The sequence below is a fragment of the Molossus molossus genome, unplaced genomic scaffold (assembly GCF_014108415.1).
Source record: "Molossus molossus isolate mMolMol1 unplaced genomic scaffold, mMolMol1.p scaffold_m16_p_11, whole genome shotgun sequence".
NCBI lineage: Eukaryota > Metazoa > Chordata > Mammalia > Chiroptera > Molossidae > Molossus > Molossus molossus.
The window spans coordinates 79,812,817-79,836,416 of record NW_023425346.1 but is presented as its reverse complement, the minus strand read 5'-3'; the positions used below and the strand labels follow the sequence as shown (position 1 = coordinate 79,836,416).

General features: G+C 38.2%; 1 protein-coding gene across 1 annotated transcript in view; it reads right to left on the bottom strand.

Annotated features, from left to right (window-relative positions):
* The window catches only part of PARD3B (par-3 family cell polarity regulator beta), a 979,738-nt gene that overhangs the window by 822,193 nt on the left and 133,945 nt on the right, over positions 1 to 23,600 (bottom strand). The window lies entirely within an intron of this gene.

The window sequence follows — 23,600 nt, the reverse complement described above, 5'->3', positions numbered from 1 at the left end:
CATTTTTTTCCTACTCTTAAATAAATTTCACCCTTACAAATATACAAGGAATGCTCTCTCTCACTCTATTCTTCTTCAAAACCTTATTCTTTTTTTTTTTTAGAGAGAGAGTAGAAGCAAGGGAGAGAGGTAGAGAGAGAGAGAAAAAAACATCCATGTGAGAGAGACACATTGGTTGCCTCCTGCAGGACCCCAACGGGGGCTAGGGATCTAATGTGAAACCCAGGTATGTGCCCTTGACCAGAATGGAAACCCATGACCCATCAGTCCATGACCTGAGGCTCTAACCCACTGAGCTGAACCAGCCAGGGCCAAAACCTTATTCCTAAAAGGTTTACCATCTGTCTTCTATCTTCATTCACTCAAATCATTCACCCAAAAGAGTCTTTACTGAGCACCTATTACGTACTGAGTACTACCAATGAATATATGATCATCACCAAAGGACCTCAAAATGTTGGTTGGGGAGGGGAGAGCAGTAGAGATGAAGAGACTAAACCATAAACAATTACCATATAATACACTTTGCCAGTGTTTGGCCAAACACAAAACCTGCTACATCCCACACAATTTGCTTTGGGCTGCTCGTTCTGCTTTTCTTAGGAAATCACAATGACTGACCCTGAATTGTGATTTTCCTAAATGTAGAGATATATCCTGTATATGTTCTCCTCCCTAGACTAATTAGTGCCTAGTCAGTGCCTTGTACATGACGGAAATTTAATAAACACCTATTAAATAGAATATTACTATATTTGCTTACTTAATAGCTTATTTTTAATTGTTTTATTATATTTTATAGTAATTTTATTCATACTATGTATAGTATAGAAAAGGTATCTGTGTGCTCACTATTAAAATTTTATAAGACTAATATTTCCCAATGACCTTCATTCACGACTATTCTCAAATGTCACATGCTCAGAAGAGCTTCCTTTAACTACTTTATGTAAAGTGCCCTTTCCTCCACAATCCCCCAAATACTTACTCTCCATTCCTTTCCTCTGCTGTGTTGACCTTTACAGCACTCTCATGCATTCCCTGCTATCTGGTCGCTGCTGCTTCAGTGCGGTCTCTCCCCATCAAAACAGAGGCTCCCTGAAGGGAGACACTTGTCCTTTACACCTTCCTTCACGTCACCAGAGCCTAGTACATAGCAGGTGCCCAACAATAAAAAAATAAAAATAAATGAAGAGAAATATCTGCCCTGCTCAGAGCATCCCTGAAAATAAGAAAATTAGTAGGTGACTAGTTTTCAATTAACTCCCCACTTCCTGTATTATATTTGACAGTGTTGCATGCACTATGCAGTTTGTCTTCCCACTTCTGTGCCAAAACAGCTTAACCTTTTATTTAAGTGTCTCTGGTAAAAAAATAAAATAAAATAAAATAAAAAACATTAAAATTGGGCAGCGCTAATAAATACTACTATGTAATGATTCCCTCTAGTTCTCTGCAGTAATTAGTACTCTGGTGATGAAATGTGCCTCCAGGTTCGAAATTTTATAATGTTTTGACAGTTGGAATCTTACCAAGCATAAAATGAAGCAATAAAAAATTCTTTACTGTTATTATTCTCCAAGCATTAAAAAATATATATATTCTCAACATATAACAGTAGTACTCTAAGCAAAAAAATAGTGACACCCCCCCCTCAGATTCCAAAGGGAGGGTTTATGTAGCATTCAAATGAAGAGACCATAAATGTAGCGTCCCTGATAACTATAAGCCAAAAGCAACTTCTATTTAACTGGCAAGTGCATCTCAATCACCTTGATTAGCAAAGCAAGATAATATGCATTAAAATCTTCATGCCAGTCAAAAATCTCATAAATACCATATTTTACTTTCTATCTTTAACTGTATGATGATCACAGTATCTTTAGTCATCTCAAACGATTCTATATAAGATTGTTTTTATGTGAATAGTTTTTTCCTCAATATCCTTGCATCCCCCCCCAAAATAAGCATAACCCTGACAGTATTTCAAAAGTCGAACAGATATTTTATTTGCATCATTGGATGCCATGTTTCTTACCTGAAGTAATAAAAAGTATAACTTCAAAGATAATTTTTACATAAATTGAAAAATCAAAAGCTTTACAAGTTCTATGTACCTCTAGGAATCCAAACATATGCTCAGTGATGTCTGCATTATTTTATTCAAAACAGAAAATGCTCATAAGGTGAAAAGTTTTGGAGATGAATAGGCAATGTACTTAATGCCACTGAACTGTGCAAGTAGAAATAGTTAAAATGGTAAATTTTGCTATGTATATTTTACTACAATAAAAAAAAATACTCCTTTATGAGATACCTCTTTTACTTGAACAGTGATTTCCAGATGTTTTATTATGAAACATTTATGTTTTTTCTGAAGGAATTTTACAATTCAGTTCCTAAGTGTATGCGCTGACCCCTGCAACAGGCTTCAGTGAACCTCTTTGATATTTGGCACTCATTCTTAACTCCTTAAATTTTTAAGGAGTCACAGTGTTAAAGAAATTACTAGAAATGTGCCTTACTTTGTAGCACCAAATTCACCACCATAAAATATGAATTTTCTGTATAAATTATACAGTAGTAGAGAACGAGCTATGTGGTAGGTGGTCATGGACACGCTCGGCACGTGGTGGGACATGAAGCAGAACCCGGGAGAAGCTGGGGAAGTGCCACTGTCACCACACCCCCCTAAAATGAAATGCCAGGCTTATAAATCGGTTATTTTTTAATGATTAAGCTAACGAGTTCTGAACTTTTAACCTATATGGGTTTCATAATTACACAGCTTGAAATCCTCATCAGAAAATCTGTCTGCTCCTGAAATTCAAATCATCTTATAATCTTGAATAATGCATGGCAACTCTACAGAAATTAAAACGTTTCATAAAAGTAAAGAAATTCACAACCTAGTTATTTTTTTTTTACAAGAGCATAAAGCAACAAAAATAAATTAGTTGTCATTTCCTGTGACTCTAGCCCAACCTCTCTCTCTACACATCCTGTCTCTTTAATAAGAGGCATCTTGCAGCCTTTTACAGAAACGACATCCCGGGTAGGGATTCATGGCACAGAGACTGTGTCCGTGAGCCAAAGCAGAGACAATTCAACAGAGTTTCAAACACCAAGCACATGAAAACGCAAACTGCATCTAAGCATGGTGGTTAAGAACCCTGGCTTTAGAGATCTGGGTTTGATTCCTGGCTCAGTTGCAGGCTAGCTCTGTGACAGTGGCCCAATCACTTAACTCTGCTCTCTAAGCAGTAGATTCTTCATCTGTAAAACAGGGATAACAGGTCTACCTCACTGGGCAATCCTGAGGATTCATTGAGACAATGTAAGTATTTTAGTAGTGTGGCTAATACTTGTTAAATTCCCAATAAAGTACATTCTAATTAGAATCATGGATAGTACTCTAATTACAATCTTGTGATTCTACAACAAATATTTTCATGTTTAGAATAATTTCCTCAGTAGAAGGCGTTTACAACCAAGTTTCTTTTTAGTTGGTGAGAAAAGGTATTCTATGAATTATTAAAGTACTAAACAATGGTTAAATCCATAACAAAATAACACTCAACAGAAAATAGATGTTTTAAACATAAAACATTTAAAATTTTTTTTTTTAATTTAGACTTGCCTTAAACTCTTCACATATGCATTTCAAGGGAAAACATGTTTTTAAAGCAAATTTGAGCTAATAATTTACCACTCATCTCTTGTATGACAAATGGGAATTTTCTTCCAACACCATAACAGAGATCAGAACCAATACACAGTTGCCTAGTTAAGCAACCAGCTCAGTAAACCCCATTAACATGGTTGTTTACTTACAGTTTTATAAATGGGAATTCTATGCTGTACTTAAAGTGCTTGAAGTTATTTTCCTAAAGTATCCCAAGATTTTTATACTGAAAATACATCTTGCTCTCAAAATTTACCTACAGTCACTAGAGTAATTATTAACTAGAGTTATAGCAAAAACTTCAAACAGAAAGCAAGATGCTGAAAATTCCCATTCAAACAAGGATGCAACACTATGCTGACATTAAAAATTATCTTTTAAAGAGTAAACAAATAGGAAAATTGTGTAAGTTAAAGAAAAGTATGTAACTGTATCACTTTTGTATATAATATATATATATAATATTGATGTTTGAATATCTTTATGAAAGAAATTTATATGCCTGGTTTTTAATAATGATTACTTCTGCTTGATGTGATTGATTATAGATAGTTTTGATATTCTTTTTACTGTACTTTAAATTTTGAGCTTTAACAGGTATTAATAGTTTTAGCAGTGAAATAATTTTATATAATTTCAAACCAAAGGAAACAACTTGCAAAGGTGTCTTTTGTTCAAAACTCCTGTCCTACCACTTTTTAATTATTTATTTATTTTAGTTAATCCTCACCTAAGGATATTTTTCCATTGATTTTTTTTTAAATAAGATTTTATTGCCCTGGCCGGTTTGGCTCAGCGGTTAGAGCGTCGGCCTGCGGTCCCGAGAGACCCGGGTTCGGTTCCCGCTAAGGGCATGTACCTCAGTTGCAGTTTGTCCCCAGCCCTGGTTGGTCGTGCGGGTGGCAGCCACTCGATGTGTCCCTTTCTCATCGATGTTTCTCTCTCTCTTCCTCTCTGCCCCTCCCACTCTACCTGAACAAAAAATAGAAAAATGTCCTCAGGTGAGGATAAAAAAATAAATAAAAATAAAATAAGATTTTATTGATTTCTTAGAGAGAGAAAGATAGAAACATCAATGTGAGAGAGAAACATTGATCGGCTGCCTCCTGCACGCCCCCTACTCAGGATCAAGACCACAACCCAGGCACATGCCCTGAACCGGAATCCAACCAGGACCTCTCAGGTCATGGGGCGATGCTCAATCCACTGAGCAACACTGGCCGGGCTTCCATTGACTTTTAGATAGAGTGGAAGAGAGGGAGGGAGAGAGGGGGTGAGAGAAACATTGATTTGAGAGAGACACATTGATTGTTTGCCCCCTGCATGACCCCAGGCCGTGCCCTGGACCAGGAATCGAACCCAAGATCTTTGGGTCTGAGGGCCAACACTCTAACAGCTGAGCCAAACTGGCCAGGCCCCATATTTTATTCTTAAAATAATGTGTTTGACACTATGTTGTGAGTCTCTCAAATGCAATCAGAAAGTCAGATAAAAAATTGTCTGGCCTTAGATGAATTCTTAAAACACAGCATTCAGACTCAGTTGGGAACACTGTAACCCAGGCACTGGCACGGTCCCAGAGTGAAGGCTGAGAAGCACGGAGCGGATGCCAGGCTGCGTGTGTGCCTGCAGATCCAGCTCCAGATCGAATGGGCAGTGAAAGGAGATATTTTAAAACAATAATTTGGTTGAAGTATTAATCAACTAGATGTCATAATAAAAGATTGTTTGTCAAAAATTTAATCTAGAGCTGCATTCCTCTCCTAAAATGGAGACACTATCAATTTTTAAAATCTATGTTATTTATTTTATATAAGTATACTACTGTCAAAATAGTGTTCTGAATATTCCAGCCATAATTATTTTCACTGTCTAAAAATTAAATTTTCAACTAAAGTTATAACTAAAATGAAATAAAATCTAAATTCCAAATTACCATGTTTACTTTTGGTGACACTAGGCCATCAGATACTATGGTTAAATAAAAGAAAAATTTTTCCATTTAAGAGGACAGTATTTAATTTTGGAAAAGTCTAAACAGTATGCTGAATTAAATTACCAGGAAACAGACTTCCATAAGCATTTATTTCAATAAACCTGATATTTATTTTTGGCTTCTGACTTCCAAAGAACAGCAAAGATTTAAAGAAGACTACTTTAACATTTGGAGTGTGTTCCAACCACCATCATCATCTATCTGCAGAACTTTTTCATTATCCCAAACAAACTCTGTACTCATTAAAAAATAATCCCCAGATACCCCTTCCTCCCAGGCCCAATAACCATCATTCTATTCTCTGTCTCTATGAAATGTGACTATTCTAGGATTATTATTATTCATGTTAGTGGGATCATATTTGTCCTTTTGTATCTGGCATATTTCACTTTGCATATTTTCAAGATTCATCCATGTTGTATCATGTGTCAGAATCTCCTTCCTTTTTTATTGAAAAATATTCTATTGTATGTATATGCCTCTTGTTTCTCCACTCATCTGTTGATGGACATATGAGTTGCTCCCACCTTTTGGCTCTTATGAATGCTGCTGCTATAAACAATGGTGTACAAGTATCTGTTTGAATTCTTGCTTTCAATTCTTTTGAGTATATGCCTAGGAGTGAAATTGCTGGGTCATAAGTTAATTCTAGGTTCAATTTTTGAGGAGTTTTACCTAGACTTCTAAAAACATTGTTTCAACTGACAAACTCAGAGGGAAGGGGAGGGAAGGGGCAGGAAGAGATTAACCAAAGAATTCATATGCATATATGCATAACACATGGACACAGACAATAGTGGTGAAGGCTGGGGGTAGTGGTGGGAGAGGAGGGTGGAGAGGGTCAATGGGAAAAATGGGGGACATTTTTAATACTTTCAACATTAAGATAAACTAAAAAAAGTTTTAAAAAAGCAGTACTTTAGGATGTTTAGTATTTTACTTTTATTTGAATACTCATTTCAAATATCAATGTAGCAAGAATTATACATGTTCTCAATCTACATTTTCTTGAAACACAACAACTTGATAAATTTTCTGTTTGTGTTTATATACACAAAAGATGCTAAAATTTAAAATTAAAACTTGGCCAACCAGAAGCTGCATTCCATATTTTAATGCATTATATATGAGTACAAGCTTCATCTCAGATTGAAGTCTCTGTCAAGTAGAAAATATTTCACCCATTATGTTCAATAATTTCAGTTAAATACTTAACTTCCTGAAATAGAAGTTTCCATTTGGAAGAGACACATCTAAATAGCTTATGCCTTTGACATTAAGTCTTTCTAAGGAAATGTCAACATTATTTCATAATTTTTCTATCACTTTCTTCTTTATATTATTCTTTGTTGCTTGTTTTATTTTGACGTTTGTCACGGCACATCTTTTTTCCAAGTCTTCAGCACACTGAATCTGTAAATTACTTTTCTAATCAGTCGCATTCATGACCGCACCCCAACACTTCCCACTTAACCTCCAATCTTCCTAAATATATCAACATGCCCCCTGTAGTTTGAGGAGAGGGGTAAGTTCTGCAACTAGCTCAAAGAACTCTGATTTTAACTGTCATGTAGCTATTTCAGAAAAGAATTACCATGGTTGCCCTGGCCGGTTTGGCTCAGCGGTTAGAGCGTCGGCCTGCGGTCCTGAGAGACCCGGGTTCGGTTCCCGCTAAGGGCACGTACCTCGGTTGCAGTTTGTCCCCGGCCCTGGTCGGTTGTGCGGGTGGCAGCCACTCGATGTGTTCCTTTCGCATCGATGTTTCTCTCTCTTTCTCTGTTCCTCTCTCTCCCTCCCACTCTACCTGAACAAAAAATGGAAAAATGTCCTCCGGTGAGGATTAAAAAAAAAGAATTACCATGGTTTAAATGTCACAATATAAATAGCCACTGTCTTTACATACTTGGATATAAAATGCATCGACTATCGCAGAATATTCCCAACGCCCACGCTGTGAGCACTCCACTGCCTCGGTGATAGGAAAACCCCCTTCTGCCCCACTAAGGCCCAGGGCTCCCGGGGCTGCCCTTGCTACATCAGGGTGACACAGACACCGCTTTAAAACTCAGGTCAGGGTTAGAAGGAAAAGAGCCGTATGTCAGGTCAAGGGCTCCATTTCCTTCTAGGTGATTTCAGAAATCTCTGATACCAAACTTCCTCACCACTACTACTACTAGGAAACTGGAGTATTACCCACATTATCTCACGCCATTGCAGAATTATTTAAGGATTACTATACTTCATTCCAAGTTCTGGCAAAGTTCTTAAACTGCCTGAATGTGTTCTTTTTTCTTTTTTGCTTTGCTTTGCTTTAAACATCGTCTCCAGTTTCTTGATATAAAAAAGATTACATCTAGTTAAAGAGAAATCCCAACATTTCCAGATTAGCAGCAAATGTTTCTTCATGATGTTAAAACAACCATTAGGGAGACTGGGTCAAGAAAAGATCCTTGGGAAAAATAACCTCTGTAAGACACATACAACCTAACTATTTATGTTCTAAGTATGTAAAAACAACAAAAACAGAACTTTCTGATTCCTCAGTTCTTAAGAATATTGGCTGTTGATGTATAATTTTTAAAAGAAAGAGTGAAATAATGAGAGTTTATGACAAACATAAATCTATTAGTTTAATATCATAAACCATTCCTTTTACAAAATCAGCAATTACAGATGATAAAGAACTTAAAAAATATAACTCACCAAACAGAAAAATTCCAAATTAATCTTTCCTAATAAATCAAAGTTCTGAAAACTAAACAACTGAAATATACATTTTAACCTGAAGGGGCTTCAGTCTTTCACTGATGATTCAAAAACTTCTGAAAGGAAGAAGCTAAGTAACTTGGCAGATGCATAAACAAAATTCAAAATTTTTTTTCAAATGCAAGATGTACAGAACTAAGAGCAGAATAAACAGGTGCCAATCAACTGGGAATGAAGAAGAGTGAGGAAATTGAACCCAAACTCCCATAACAGTGGGTAACGATGGGGAAATTCTCATCTGTGAGTCATAGAAAAATACAACTGAAACAGGCTTAAATATAAGGTAGCATGTGGCTCATACAACTGAAGGTCCTGAGTTAGGATGGACTGACTTCAGAGTTGACTAAGTCCACTGTCCCAAGGCCCTGTCCCTCAGATCCCAGGTTCTGGGTCTCCTCCTGTGATGGGTTCCACCTCATGCTGGAAAGCAGGAGGCTGCTGTAGCTCTAAACCTCTAACAGAATACAATTCAGAGAAAATCTCTCCCACAAGGCGAAGGAAAGCACTTTGTCAGAAGGCCACAGCAAACCTCTCTTTGAACATCTTCGCACAATCACATGGCCATTCTCAAAGTAATCACTGGCCCAGGGAACTGGGTCACAGATGAAGGACCACCCAGACTCACTCTTGGAGGTGGGTGGTCATATAGGCCAAACCTTATGGGCTGCATGTTGAAGTGAGAGATACCTGGACAAATTTGGAGTTCTCCTAGGAAAGAGAAAATGAAAAATGGATGCTGGGTATGCAAACAAAAGTAGAGCTGTATTATCATCAGCTCTATAGGCCAACCCCAAATTTCTAGACTGAATGCATGTCCTCATAGTGGGCCTGGAGAGGATCTAATCAAACTCCAAGCCTAGGAGTGGAAAAAATGGCAGCGGAGTGAATGGAAGCTACACAGACCACGACGCAGGACCAAACTGGAATTACAACGAAAATAAAGACAAATCATCAGGAAGGGGCAACCGAAAGGCAGCTTGGAGGACCACATAACCAGGGACACTGACTCAATCCTGGTAGGCTTGCGAGGATGTGAGAGGGGGCTGGGAGCCCACGTTCTGCAGCAGCCTGGGCTGGGACCTGTGACCTCGGCTGGGTCTTGCGACCTCGGCTGGGTACTATGCCCTCGGCTGGGAGCTCCCGCAGCCTCAGCTGCCCTTAGCTGGGAGCAGTGCCCTCGGGTTAAAGTCCCAGGCTGCTCCACGATGCAGAGCCCGGACAGAGGCTAAATTGGCAGCAGCCACTCACCTTGGGCTCCGGCAGAGGGAGAGTGGACTGGACTGGAACTGTGTGGGGACACTCGGTATTTGGAGGGTGCTCAGAGCTTTTGCTGAGTGCAGCCACGCAGGACTGTGGTCATCTTACCCTTTCCAGGGTCCTGGGGAGAAGCGGTGGCCCCTCCCTCAGAGATTCAAGATTGATGGACCCTTAGCTAGACTCACCAAGAAACAAAGAGAAAGAACCCAAATACATAAAATCAGAAATGAAAGAGGAGAAGTAATGACTGACACCACAGAAATACAAAAGATTGTTAACAACTACTATGAACAATTATATGGCAACAAATTCGACAATCTAAGCAAAATGAACAAATTTCTAGAAACACATAGTCTCCCAAAACTGGACCAGGAAGAGATAGAAAACTTGAACAGACCACTAACAACAGAAGAAATTGAAGATGTAATCAAAACTCTCCCAGCAAACAAAAGTCCAGGCCCGGATGGCTTAACGGGGGAAGAACTAATACCCATTCTCCTCAAACTATTCCAAAAAATTCAAGAAGAAGGAAGACTTCCAAACTCGTTTTATGAAGCCAGCATAACTCTAATTCCAAAACCAGAAAAATACACTACAAAGAAAGAAATCTACTAGCCAATATCCCTGATCTTGAAAAAGAAGAACAAATTTGGAGGATCACATTACCAGATTTGAGGTTATACTACAAAGCCACTGTAATCAAAACAGCCTGGTACTGGCACAAGAACAGGCAGGCATATAGACCAGTGGAACAGAACAGAGAACCCAGAAATGGACCCAAGGCAATATGTTCAATTAATATTTGACAAAGATGGCAAGAGCAAACAGTGGAGTAAAGACAGCCTCTTTAATAAATGGTGTTGGTAAAATTGGACAGCTACATGCAGAAAAATGAAACTAGACCATCAACTTACACCCTACACAAGAATAAACTCAAAATGGATAAAAGACTTAAATGTGACTCATGAATCCATAAAAATCCTAGAACAAACTGTAGGCAACAAAATTTCAGACATCATGCGCAGCAGAATTTTCACTGATACATCACCTAAGGCAATTGAAACAAATGAGAAAATGAACACATGGGACTACATCAAACTCAAAAGCTTCTGCACAGCGAAAGATACGATCATCAAAACAGAAAGGCTACCCACTGTATGGGAGAGCATAATTGCCAATGATACATCAGATAAGGGGTTAATTTCCAATATATAGAAAGTGCTCATACAACTCAACAAAAGAAAGACAAAGAACCCAATTAATAAATGGGCAGTGGAGCTGAATAGACACCTCTCCAAACAGGACATACAAAATGGCCAAGAGACATATGAAGAAATGCTCAACATCACTAATCATCAGAGAGATGCAAATTAAAACAACAATGAGGTATCAACTCACACCTGTCAGAATGGTTGCCATCAACAAATCATCAAACAACAAGTGTTGGTGAGGGTGTGGAGAAAAGGGGACTCTAGTACACTGCTGGTGGGAATGCAGACTGGTGCAGCCACTATGGAAAACAATATGGTGTTACCTCAAAAAATTAAAAATTGAACTTCCATTTGACTCAGTGATCCCACTTCTAGGAATATACCCTAAGAAGCCTGAAACACCAATCAGGAAGAATATATGTATCCCCATGTTCATAGCAGCACTATTTACAATAGCCAAGATCTGGAAATAGCCCAAGTGTCCATCAGTAGACGAATGGATAAAAAAGCAGTGGTACATATACACAATGGAGTACTACGCAGCTGTAAGAAAGAAAGATCTCTTATCCTTTGAGACTACATGGAGGGACCTGGAGTGTATTATTCTAAGCAAAACAAGCCAAACAGAGAAAAACAAGTATCATATGATCTCACTTATTTGTGGAATATAATGAACATAACAGTCTGAGGAATGGGGTAGTCCCAGAGACGTGGAAGTAGGGTACAGACTGACAATCCCCAGAAGAGGGGGTGGTGGGAGAGAGATAAACCACAGAACTTATATGCATGTATGCATGAACAATGGACATGGACAACAAAGCTTTGGACAGGGCAGGGAGGGAGGGGGAGGGGGGAATCAGGGGGAGGGGAAGGAGAAACATCTGTAACAAAAATAAATTAATAAAAAAAAAGAAAAACTCCAAGCCTAAAAGAGGAATTCCTGGCAAATGTTTGTTCAACTCTTGCTTCTATATTCTCAATAACGGAGAGTCTGCACTTTACAAAGCAGCATGTGCTTCTCATTTTATTGAGCGGACACATACCCCTTAAAACCGCACTGTCCCTACTTATTGGTATTAGCAATGAATAGACTTATTCCTTCCTTTCTATGATCACCAAAGTATTTGAGGACAGTTATAGTAGGTTCTTTTGAATCCTGTCTTCTCCAGTGCAGTCCCAAATATTTCAGTCTTAGCAACATTGAGTACTTCCATTTGAAAATAAATCACCCAAAATATTTGCAAAATTTCCGTTTAAGATGTGGGCTCTATAGGACAGCACATTATACCATTAAGTTGTGTTCATTTCAAACTGGTACACACTGGCTACACAGCTAGCAGTCTAGAGAATCAACTTGTTACCCTGTTTTCATGAATTCGGAGATTCTTCAACTTTTTGTTCATATATACCACTGCACATTTCAGATTAGTAGGCTATTGGAATAATCTCAAATCATATTAATTTGTAATTTTCTGGTCTGGTAATGGTTAAGTACTGTGTAAATATGTGTGGTTCACTGGTAACATATTTTCAATTAAGATTAATCAAGGTATGATATAGGAACAATCTTCTTTGCTATTTTTCTCCTCGGACTGAAGTCTGCACAAGGAGGCTTGCTTCTTTATTGCTAAGGGAATGTCACTTGATCCTTCAAAACTGATTCATAACATCAAAAGAAGGGAAGCTAAAAAGAAAAGTGAAAGCAGTGAATATAAAGTTTGGCAATCCTGCCGAAAGTCTCTAAATGAAGTTCTATATTCATGATGGGGAATACACTTTATTTTTAAACAGAAAATGGCATACTTATAGGACTTTTAAAAAATGCCATTTAAGGAAGCAAGCTTAGGAAATTAAATATTCTTATTTGCTAAATATTTATTACATGTAAGGCATCTGTACATGTAAATGGAATTTGGAACAAGTACCTCAATAAAAGTATTATCAACATGAATTGGATTCCAAGAGCAGCCCCCCAAATTCCAACTGATTCACAATGCAGCTTATTAACAATATCAAGTGAGTCTGAGCTCAAGGAAATAGAAGAACTAGCATAGTACAAGATTAACTAGAGTCTGGTACATTGCTAGTCTCACGAAACAGTCAAATAGTTCATATCTCTTGGTGAAAATATCAAGGATCTAAATAGTGGCTTGTTTCACGGGTCACTTGTCTGTACTGAGCAATATCCTGACTGTTGGCTTTTTTTTTTCTTCCCCTAAATCATAGGATTTCAGGTATTCAGGTGCTTTTCTTCCCATACTATTTTATCTTATTTCTTGAGATCTCTCTTATCCTAAGACAAACAGACACACACACACACACACACACACACACACACACACCATTTCAAAAAAAGCACCCAGTTCCTTTCCACTTTAAGAAACCACTGCCAACTATTAAGGAAAAGAACGAGGTAGTGAATACATACTCACAAACGGTATCAGGTTCCAAAACCTTGGGCAGCTCTGGGAAAGTGCCTTTTTCCTGCAGTTTATTTCTTCCTTGCAGCCTGTACGAGGCAGCTCTGATAGCTTCTCTTCCCACCTATTAAATTCAGGCAAATTCAATCCTCCTTTCGGTAACCTGCCTCTTCGTACAGTCCCTATCACTGCCCTCTTTCCTGGTTAAAGAGGTCCCTTCTTTCCTGAACACCTCACTGGATGACAAGAAGAGAAGACTGTTCTCTTCACATAACCACCTCCTTCCTTCCAAACCTGCCCCAGATGCCTCTCCCCCTGCTCAGTGTTCTTGCACCATAGCCAGGCCCTCCTGGACAAACAAGTAAATGTTGACCTAAATCCCTCAGGACCCCTGCTGCAAGGAATAAGAACAAAAGAGCCCTATTTGTTTGGTACATCATAGTTCAAAGAGTCATCATATACTTAATTTTGTTTGATTCTCCTCCAAACCCAGTGTGGTCAGTGGGACAGGGTTTTACAAATAAGAAAACTAAGGTTGAGAGAGGTTAAAAAAAATAACCAAAAAAATTAGATTCAAACTGACAAAGTCCAGTGCTCTGTCACACAGCACTGTGCAGTGTTCCTTTAGTGAAGCTGATTTTAGATGTTAAGGGGATGCAATCTGATTCAAGTGGTATACACCTAGGTATTGATGATGCAAGCCCAATTAGCACCTGGAGGCATTTGTCTTTTTCAAAAAGGATGTTTTATAACTTATAAAGCTTTCCATTTGGTATATTTAAAGCAATTTAATGAAACTGCCATTTTTAAGTTATACAAGTAAAAAATAGATGTGTTTTAGAAATAATGGTCCCATAAGTCTCGGGCATAGATATGCCCACACAAACAGCTTCAAGAGAAGTCAGTGTGCGAGAACATTGAAAGAACATTCCAATAACACAGCGTATAGCTATAGTCATGCTGTGAGGTGAAAATATTCATTGACTTTTTTTAGAATTAAATTTTAGCTCAAAGTAACGAATTAGTGTAATCACGAGTTTTATTGTCATTTTCCCTCCAACCCAAAACTTGAAGTTTTACACAAAGATCAAACATCTTCTTTATTTTCCTTTTCACTGTACTCAAAGCCTAGCTACATTACCAACACCACCAAGCTTGGTATTTTCCTTCCAACCTCTGGTGAAAACTTTGCATCACAGATGTGCATAAGAAGTACACACACACTTCGCACACATACATCTGCGCACAGATTCTCTCCCTCTTAAACACATACACACACTCTCTATAGTTGCCAACCTACCAAACTGCAGAAGGCGCCAGGGAGAACGTGTTTGACATGGACATCACCTGGATGACTTTGGTGTAAGTTACTGTCTCCCAGCACCATTTGTCTTTGCCATAGTACGGCCACAAAGACATTGATTTAAAAGTGCCCCTCTGGGATTGAAACGGGCCCACAAACTGCCTCCTACCGAAATATTTAAAAGAGCAACACAGTTTGGTGAAAGAAAAAGGACTGGTAGAAATCTCTAATTCTAGTTCAACTCTGTCACTATCTAAAATCAAACATGTCTGTTAAACACTAAAACAGGTAAGAAATCCAGGTGTTAAAAAATACTTTAGCCCTGGACAGATTTGCTCAGTGGTTAGAGCACAGCCATGGACTGGAGAGTCCTCGGTTCAGCTCCCACTAAGGGCACGTACCTTGGTTGCAGTTTGTCCCCAGCCCCATTTGGGGTCGTGTGGGTGGCAACCACTCGATGTGTCTCTCTCGCATTGGTGTTTCTCTCTCTTTCTTCTCCCCTCTCTCCCTCCTGCTCTATCTGAAGATAAATGCAAAAATGTCCTTGGGTGAGGATAAAAAAATATATATATATATATTTTAAAGGACCATTCCAGTTGTAAAGAAGCATATAATTCTTTTGCAGGTTAAAACAACAACAACAACAACTAAGACTTAAGTTAAACCATTATAAAATTCTTAAGATTTTCAAGGTGACAATAGATAATTGTTACCAGGCAATAGTATTTTTTATAGACTACTTAATATTTTCTATAAAATTACACAGCACAGAGAATTCACTTAGGATTGGGGTGGTCAGCAAACATTGACTGGAAAAAAAATAAAATTTGACCTGGATCTTGAAAGATCAATAAGAATTGAGCAGCAGGAATAAATGCATTAATGTACATAGTACTTTGTAATTTCCATTATATTTTCACATGCAATTTCTCAGCCTTTCCAATGATACCATGAGAAAGACATCATTTACCACTCTCATTTACCAAGGAGAAAAACTGAAGTTTAGCATGGTTAAATGGCTTACTCCAGACCTGAAAACACACACTCATATTAATTAATTAATTAATTAATTCATTCATTCATTCATTCAACTCTACAACTATCTCAAGGGCTATCAAGTGCCAGGCCCTGCTGCAGACACTAAGAATGCATCATTGAAGAAAACAAAGGCTCTCTCCTCGTGAAGCTTACGTTCTATAATGTATAGAATGAGGGATAAGAACCCACTAGACAAATGAAACATTAAGAAAGCTGTAGAGCAAGAAAGCATATTGTATATGTGAGAACAGTCAGTACAGTTTTATTATGCCTGAGGTTCGAGGAGGTTGACTTTGAGAGAGGTAGTTTGGGGGCATTCTGAATATAATGTATAGATATGAGGTTTCAACTTGACTCAGTGTACACTGCAAAATAAGGTATGACTTAAGTATTACTTTAGGAATAAGGTAATCTACATCAACCACAGCAGTACGTTCATTTTAATAACACCTAACACATACTGCTTATACTGCTTACTTACTACACGCCAGATACTCTCCTGAACACTTTACATGTATTAAATTGTAAAACTGGTACTATTTTTAGCTCCAATTGTCCATGAGGGAACTAAGGACAAAGAGGTTAAGTAACTTGCCCAAGGCCAGACACATAGCAGGGCCAAGAAATGAGCTGCCTTTGCTGCCAAGAATCCAAGCTCCTGGCCGTTCTGCTTGCACTCACGCCATGGAACAGGTGAGGGGTAAGGAGGAAGCTAAAGGCAAGACCACCAATTCCTTATCAATTAAGTCTCCTTGCCTGAGATTTTTATGGATTTAAATTTGGAAGCTGTGGAAATACAAAGAGGGGAATGAGACAGGTCAAAGAAAAGAACGAATTGGATTTATTAAATAACTAAATTTTATAAACAACTGCATGTACAACCCTGGTAGACAAGGAGAAGATATTCTTATCTATAGAAATAAGGAAGTTGGTTTGGTTCAGCGGTTAGAGAGGAGGCCTGCGGTCCGGAGAGACCCGGGTTCGGTTCCCGCTAGGGGCACGTGCCTCGGTTGCAGTTTGTACCCAGCCCCGGTTGGGTCATGTGGGTGGCAACTGCTTGATGTGTCCCTTTCACGTCGATGTTTCTTTTGCTCTCCCTCTCCCTCCCACTCTATCTGAACAAAATATTGAAAAATGTCCTCGGGTGAGGATAAAAATAAAGAAATAAGAAAGTCGAATGGAGGAAGCCAACTTGGAGGGAGGAAACAGAGCAGTTTTGCTCTACACCAGATGTTACCAGGATGGCAGGGAGGGAATGCAGAAATGGGCTCAGGAAAGACACCAGCTGGGAACAGGGTTCCCTTTAAGCTCTTTCTGGATCAGATATTTCTTCTGCACGATGATGGGGTTAGGCCATTGATTGCTGAGGTCTCTTCTGGTTCTGTGATTCTATGACTTTGTCATTGTAAAAGCAAAGAATATTCTTTAAAGGTTTGAGATGGGCCCTGGCCGGCTTTCTCAGTGGTTAGAGCGTCAGCCTGCAGTCTAGCGAGACCCGGGTTCGGTTCCTGCTAAGGGCAGGTAACTCAGTTGCAGTTTGTCCCCGGCCCTGGTTGGGTCATGCGGTAGGCAGCCACTCGATGTGTCCCTTTCACATCGATGTTTCTCTTTCTCTCCCTCCCACGCTATCTGAACAAAAAACAAAAAAATTTCCTCAGGTGAGGATAAAAAAAAAGTTTGAGAAGGTATATCTCGGCCAAAGTAATACTTTTGTTCTTTAGTGGCTTCTGCCTTAATTTCTGAAACATTCTACAAACTTTGTCTCAAATACAGTTTCAAAATTTCAACACTCATGAACCAAAGAAAAAAAAACTTTAAAAGAAAAAACCCAAACCCCCATATTCTGATTTGTTAAAATCAAGGGTTTAAAATAGGTGGTGCCCCTTGAAGTGGGAATCTTACTGACAAAATGAGGACTCAAAAATGATATAATTAACTCAGGACACTTTCATTTATTTGAAGAAGAAGTCTTACTTAATTTAGCTTCCCCTGTCCTCAGAAAAACACAAGATATCCCATAAATTGTTTAACTCCACACTGAAAAAGTTACATACTTCATCACGACCAGCCATGAACCTTCCAACTAGTGAAAAGGAAGTTGAGAAGTTGTCTAAACCAAAAGAAGGGGTTTTGTAAATGCAAAGATTTTGCTTTAGCCCTTCTAAGAAAACTCACAAAAGCATAGATAAAAATGGGTATGGTTGGTGACCATGAAGAAATGACAATTACTGGATAAAATATTAAGTCTGGTGTACTATCCACAACTGAATCTGTGGGTTATACTAAAAATATGGTAAAAATTAATTTAGAATGAAATGGAACCAAATACATCATCACATTCAGGGAGTATCTCCTGTAAGCTGGTTTCCAGGTAACCGTGGACTCCACTAGAGGGCAACAGAGCGTGCTCAGAAAGCAAGTTGGGCTTAAGGACTTTGTCTGGTTTAGGTCACAGTTCATCCAGTGTGCAAACCAGTCTCCATTGCAAAACCACATTTGATCCCTGGATGCTTCTTATATTACCAAACACTATTCTGATAAGAGTCTTCTTATTCTAACGTTAAATTTAGTCATACTGGCATTTTTATTTCTCAGTAATGTATAAATCCAAATGTTTTATCATAAAAATAAAGACCCTTCCCATAAGTCTATTCATTTAAAAAAGTTAATAACTTTTAAAGAAATTTAATAAGGTTTATTTTTTCAGCATACTTTTCTGTAGTTTGATGTTTTAATAGTTAAATTTAAAACAGTTAATGGTTAAATAAAAACAAAGGTAAAAATATACTGGTAACACTACTATAATAATATTATTAATATAATAGTTAACATTTGAGCATTTACTATATATCATACTGTATTTAAAACTTAATATAAGTTTCCTACACTGACCATATAAGATTGAAAGCTAACGTTCTATTCATTTTACAAATATAAAAATAGAGGCTAATAGAAATGCAGAAAATTGCCCAAGAACACATGACTAATAAGGAATGAAGCTGAATAAAACTGGAATAGTTGAGTACCAGATAACACAAGTGATCCAGGGAGCCAAACAACCCTCGCGAGGCCGACCCACCTTGCTGGAGGCCAGGAGATGCCGGCATCTCTACAAAATAAACTCTGATGACAGTCAAAGTTTCATCAAAATAGAGACATTTTCTTGTAGTACTTTACCACAAAAGTTTTACTTTTGTATATTTGGTAAAACTGTGCCAGTAATCCAATTTACACAATACCGGTTTTATATTGATGTATTTCAGTATTATATTGCAATTATCTTCTACCAAGTCAAGATGCAATAATGACAATTAACAAGAAAAACAATAATTAAAAATGTCCAATACTCAGAGGTTCTCACACTCAAAAAACAGCAATTAGAGAACAATAAGCTTTGCAGTGGCTTATTAAGCATCAATCTTTAGACTTCTTGGGCCTTTACATATTACAATGAGAAACTGATAAAGGAATATTACATAACTCTTGGGTGTGGAACTGAAACGATTTCTATGCAATACAAGACAACAGCATAACATCCAAATCCCAAAGAGTAAAGGCTCACCCAATGAACTGAGAATCAATTTGTGATAGACTTTGGAAGGAATACACACAGCAATCAACTAATCGGAAGTATCAGATATTTTCCCTGTCCTACAAGATCTACAAAGCCCAGCTAGTGTGAAACCTGAGAAAGCCATCACTACTTTAAAAGTTTAAAATTGGATAAAAGACAGTGTATAAATGTCCTATTGCTGCTATAACAAATTATCACAAATATAGTGCCTTCAAGCAACACAAATTTAAGTTGCAATTCTGGAGGTGAGAAGTCTGAAACAGGTCTCACTGGGTTAAAATCAAGGGGTGAGCAGCGCTGTGTTCCTTCTAGAGGGTCTATGGGAGAATTCATTCCCTGGCCTTTACCAGCTTTTAGAAGCTGACTGCACTCTTTGTCTCATTTTCAAGGCCAGCACTGGACAGTCAACTTTTTCTTACATGATACTGACTCCCCTGCCTTGCTCTTTCATTTATAAGGACTCTTGTGACTATACTGGGCCCATCCAAATAATCCAGAATAATCACCCCTTTTAAAGTCCTTAATCACTTCTGCAAAGACCTTTTTGCCATGTAACACACATAATCACAAGTTCTGGAGCTTAGGATGTAGTGGTCTTGGTGGGGTCATTATTCTGCCTCCTGCAGGCAGCTCAGTGTATAATCTGTGCAGTCGGCAATCCACGTGAAAAGTAGTTACGGAAATACAGCCTTTATGTATCTATGAAACTGAATTTAGTGTAGTTTCTGCAATGCGTGTAGTCTATAAAATTCACCTGGAATTAAACTGTACCTGAACTGAGTTCTCTGGGACCTGGAAAGGGGATGCAAGAGAGAGCAAGAGCAATAAAACCGGCAGGCTGTCACAGGAAATTCGGGGCTGGCTGCAGGCAAAGACAGCTGAGGCTAACTCCATGTGCACGACATACTAACTCTGAATGAATTCTGTTACACTCCATAGTTCTATTGTCTTTTCTCAACAATGATGTAACTGTGTAAAAACAAATTTTTGGTGATTTATGATCGATGAATTTTCATAATTAGAAATTATAGATACAAACACCCAACACACTACTTGGCACATTCTAGAAGAACAAAAAAGTGTTGAAATTTAAATTCTAGGTTCTAGAGTCTGATTCTGCCACTTACTATACCTGTGTGGTCCTCAGCAAGTCACTTGTAATTTCTGTGGCTGTTCTCAGAAATTAAAGGTAGAGATCATGTATAGCTCTTGCCCACAGGTTGCTCTAAAGTAGAATATATAAGTGCAAAGACATGCTGAGCCACTGTTGGCACTCAAAAACATATTAAATAGTTGTTACTAGGTGAAATAAGTCAGCCAGAGAAGAGACATTAGTGTAAAGCTGTAAATTCTTAGATATTTATTCCAAAGAACTGAAATCTGGACTCATCAGACTGAAACATAAAACTGAAGAATTTAGGAATGACTGTCACAACTGGATAATTACTAAGTTTCAGCACAAATCTTACACAACTATTATTTATGATAAGATGCAAAATTCCAAAGCTTTTCCAATAATATTTTGATGAAATATAAGATAAAATCATGCATCATCATAAAAACTTGATTCCCCTGCGAAGGAGCTCTAATGGGAAAGCAAAAAACAAAAACAAAAACAAAACCTCCCAAAGAGGTTCCATGTATGCACCAGGCACACACTGTGCTGGCCAAAGGAACGAGAGTTAAGATCAAAGCCATGAATTTAGAAAGTCATTTCTTTTCTTTAGAAAACTGACTGAACGATATTAGCCCCTTGTCTGAATTAAGGAGAACACCACTGGATGTGTAATCATAGTCTTTTTTTTTTTCTTTTTTATCCTCACCAAAGGACATTTTTCCATTTTTGTTCAGATAGAGTGGGAAGAAGAGAGAGAGAAACATCAATGTGAAAGGGACACATCGAGTGGCTGCCACCCGCACAACCAACCAGGGCCAGGGACAAACTGCAACCGAGGTACAGGCCCTTAGTGGGAACCGAACCCGAATCTCTCTGGACCACAGGCTGATGCTCTAACCACTGAGAAAACTGTCCAGGGCTGTAATCATAGTCTTTATGGAAGCGTGCTGTAGGACATCAATCTGTGCTGTGCTCTAATTTAAGTTTCTGTTTTTCCTGCTTCAACCTTTCCAGCCAAGCTATCCAAGTTTCCTAATTAAAATATCTCACCTATAGTGAGTCTTTCCAAGGAGTTGAGGTACATGGGCTCTGGCACGAGGGTTATGTACATTCCATCCATGGTTCTTTGGGCTTGCTTTCTGTCTATATTCTAAATGCATGAGATGATTAGACAGCCACTTTGAAAACAGGTGAGTTGTAATTTTATCTAAGCTCAATATGTTTCATAGGATCTTGGGTGAACTGCACATGTCATGAAATCTCCAGAAGCATCATTTATAATTACTTCTTAATCTAAAATAACCAAAAAGTAAGGTAAGATAAAGTTTGGCAGAATCTTCTCTGCACACCAGACCTACGGACTATGAGAAAATCTTAAGACTGTAGAGAGGCTGTCAGGGAAAAAAAATTAGTGATGTTCTCTTTCACTCACATTATTTTTGAAAAGAAGGAAATAGGAGTACAATATTTTCTGGCAACACTAAAAGTATAAACTCCCATCAACTATGCAGAACAATACTAGTTAGGCTTCATGTAGAAAAGTATATTATGGGATTTGCTAAATCTGAACCCAAACAGCAGTAATCTTTTGCTAGAATTTTAAGTGATTATTTCACTCTTTCACTTTATTTACTAGTGATGGCGAAGTCCCTTAAAACATATACGAATGCTGTTTCTGGGTCTAGTAAGCGGATTATGGTTGAAAAGCACACTGCCAAGACAGTCAGAAAGAATTTCCTAAAAGGAAGACTCTATAGGACGAATTATTTCCCTGGGCACTGTTCATTGAAACGTTCTCCTGTAATGAGGTCTTGGATGAGGTTGGGGTGAGTGAGACATTTCCTTCTGGCTCTTCTTAAACTTGCCACTTTTCAGCTTTTCATTTTAATACAGTGGACAACAGTGAAGTTTGAGACAGGAAGACCTCTTTCATTAACAACCCAAATGCCTAGCCTATTTCAAAGGAAGAAGACGGCTGTAGAGAAGGAGCAGAGCATGAAGCAGTGAGACTCAGAAGTGAAAGTCCTCCTTTAAAGTTACGAACACAAATAATACATCATTACTTCCTGTGAGACCCAACAGCCAACGAGAAGTACGCATCAAAATCATGTACAGCCAGGGTCAAATGTAGACAATAAAGCTTTCTTTTTTACTCATTAATTCAGTAAATGTTCTTTGAGAATCAAGTTTGAGTAAGATACTGTACCAGATATTATTAATACAAGGAACACAAAAGAAATAAAAATCTCCTGGTTTGTGTCCTCTAGGAGCTTACAATCTATTTAGGGAGACAAGTCCCTTATGAAGTAGCTACTTACAATGCAAGGCAAACCAGGATTGAGTCCCAACAGAAAATAGGAAAAATAAGTGGGCAGAATGTCTGTAAAGACTAATTAAATTTGAAAAGTCCAAAAAGATCTTATAAACAGAAAAAAGAGTAAATTTTACCTAACTTCAATAAATCACTTATTTACTTTCCAGTTCAGTGGGTTAAAACACACACACACACACACACACACACACACACACGCCCACATTCCTACCTGAGACCACAATAAACAATGCAGAGAAACATGTTCGCAGACATGCACTGGCCTAGTGCACACAGGATGCACAGCAGAAGAAACTGGGAAGTAAGGATCTCTCAGGGAGAGCTACAGTTTAATCTGAAGGACACATTATTCATTGATAAGAGGAGCCCAGCACTGAAGTAGTAATACATAATGTCTCAACATCAATAAGCCAGCTTATTGCAACTGAATAGTTTAATCTATACCCTTTTCAGTTTAGTGTCAGAAGAAAAATCCCATTAAAACAAGACATTTGCAATGTGGTTATTCCCAAGTAGAGGGCAAAACATGGTCAAACTTTCTTGGACTGTTGAACTTAGTGTTGTACTTTAGCAATAAAAACAAAACTGTCATGAAAAATAGTTGTGCGTGACTACCTTAAGAAAATTCTTCAGCATATTTCTTTTTAACACTTTCCTCCCCACTGCATTCTCTACTTCGAAACATGTTCAAATCTCAGGTATTAAGTTGACTATTTAGCAAAGGCCAAGGATAAACTCCAGAGACAACAAGGACAGTGAGAACTCCAACAGCCTCAGAGACTGACACTAATTTACTGAGATGTATCAGGAACTCTTGGGAATGGTGTGTCTACTAATTAGGCTACCATGAACAGATTCCCAAATCTTGACAAAGTTTTTCCCAACATGTGATGCACAACTT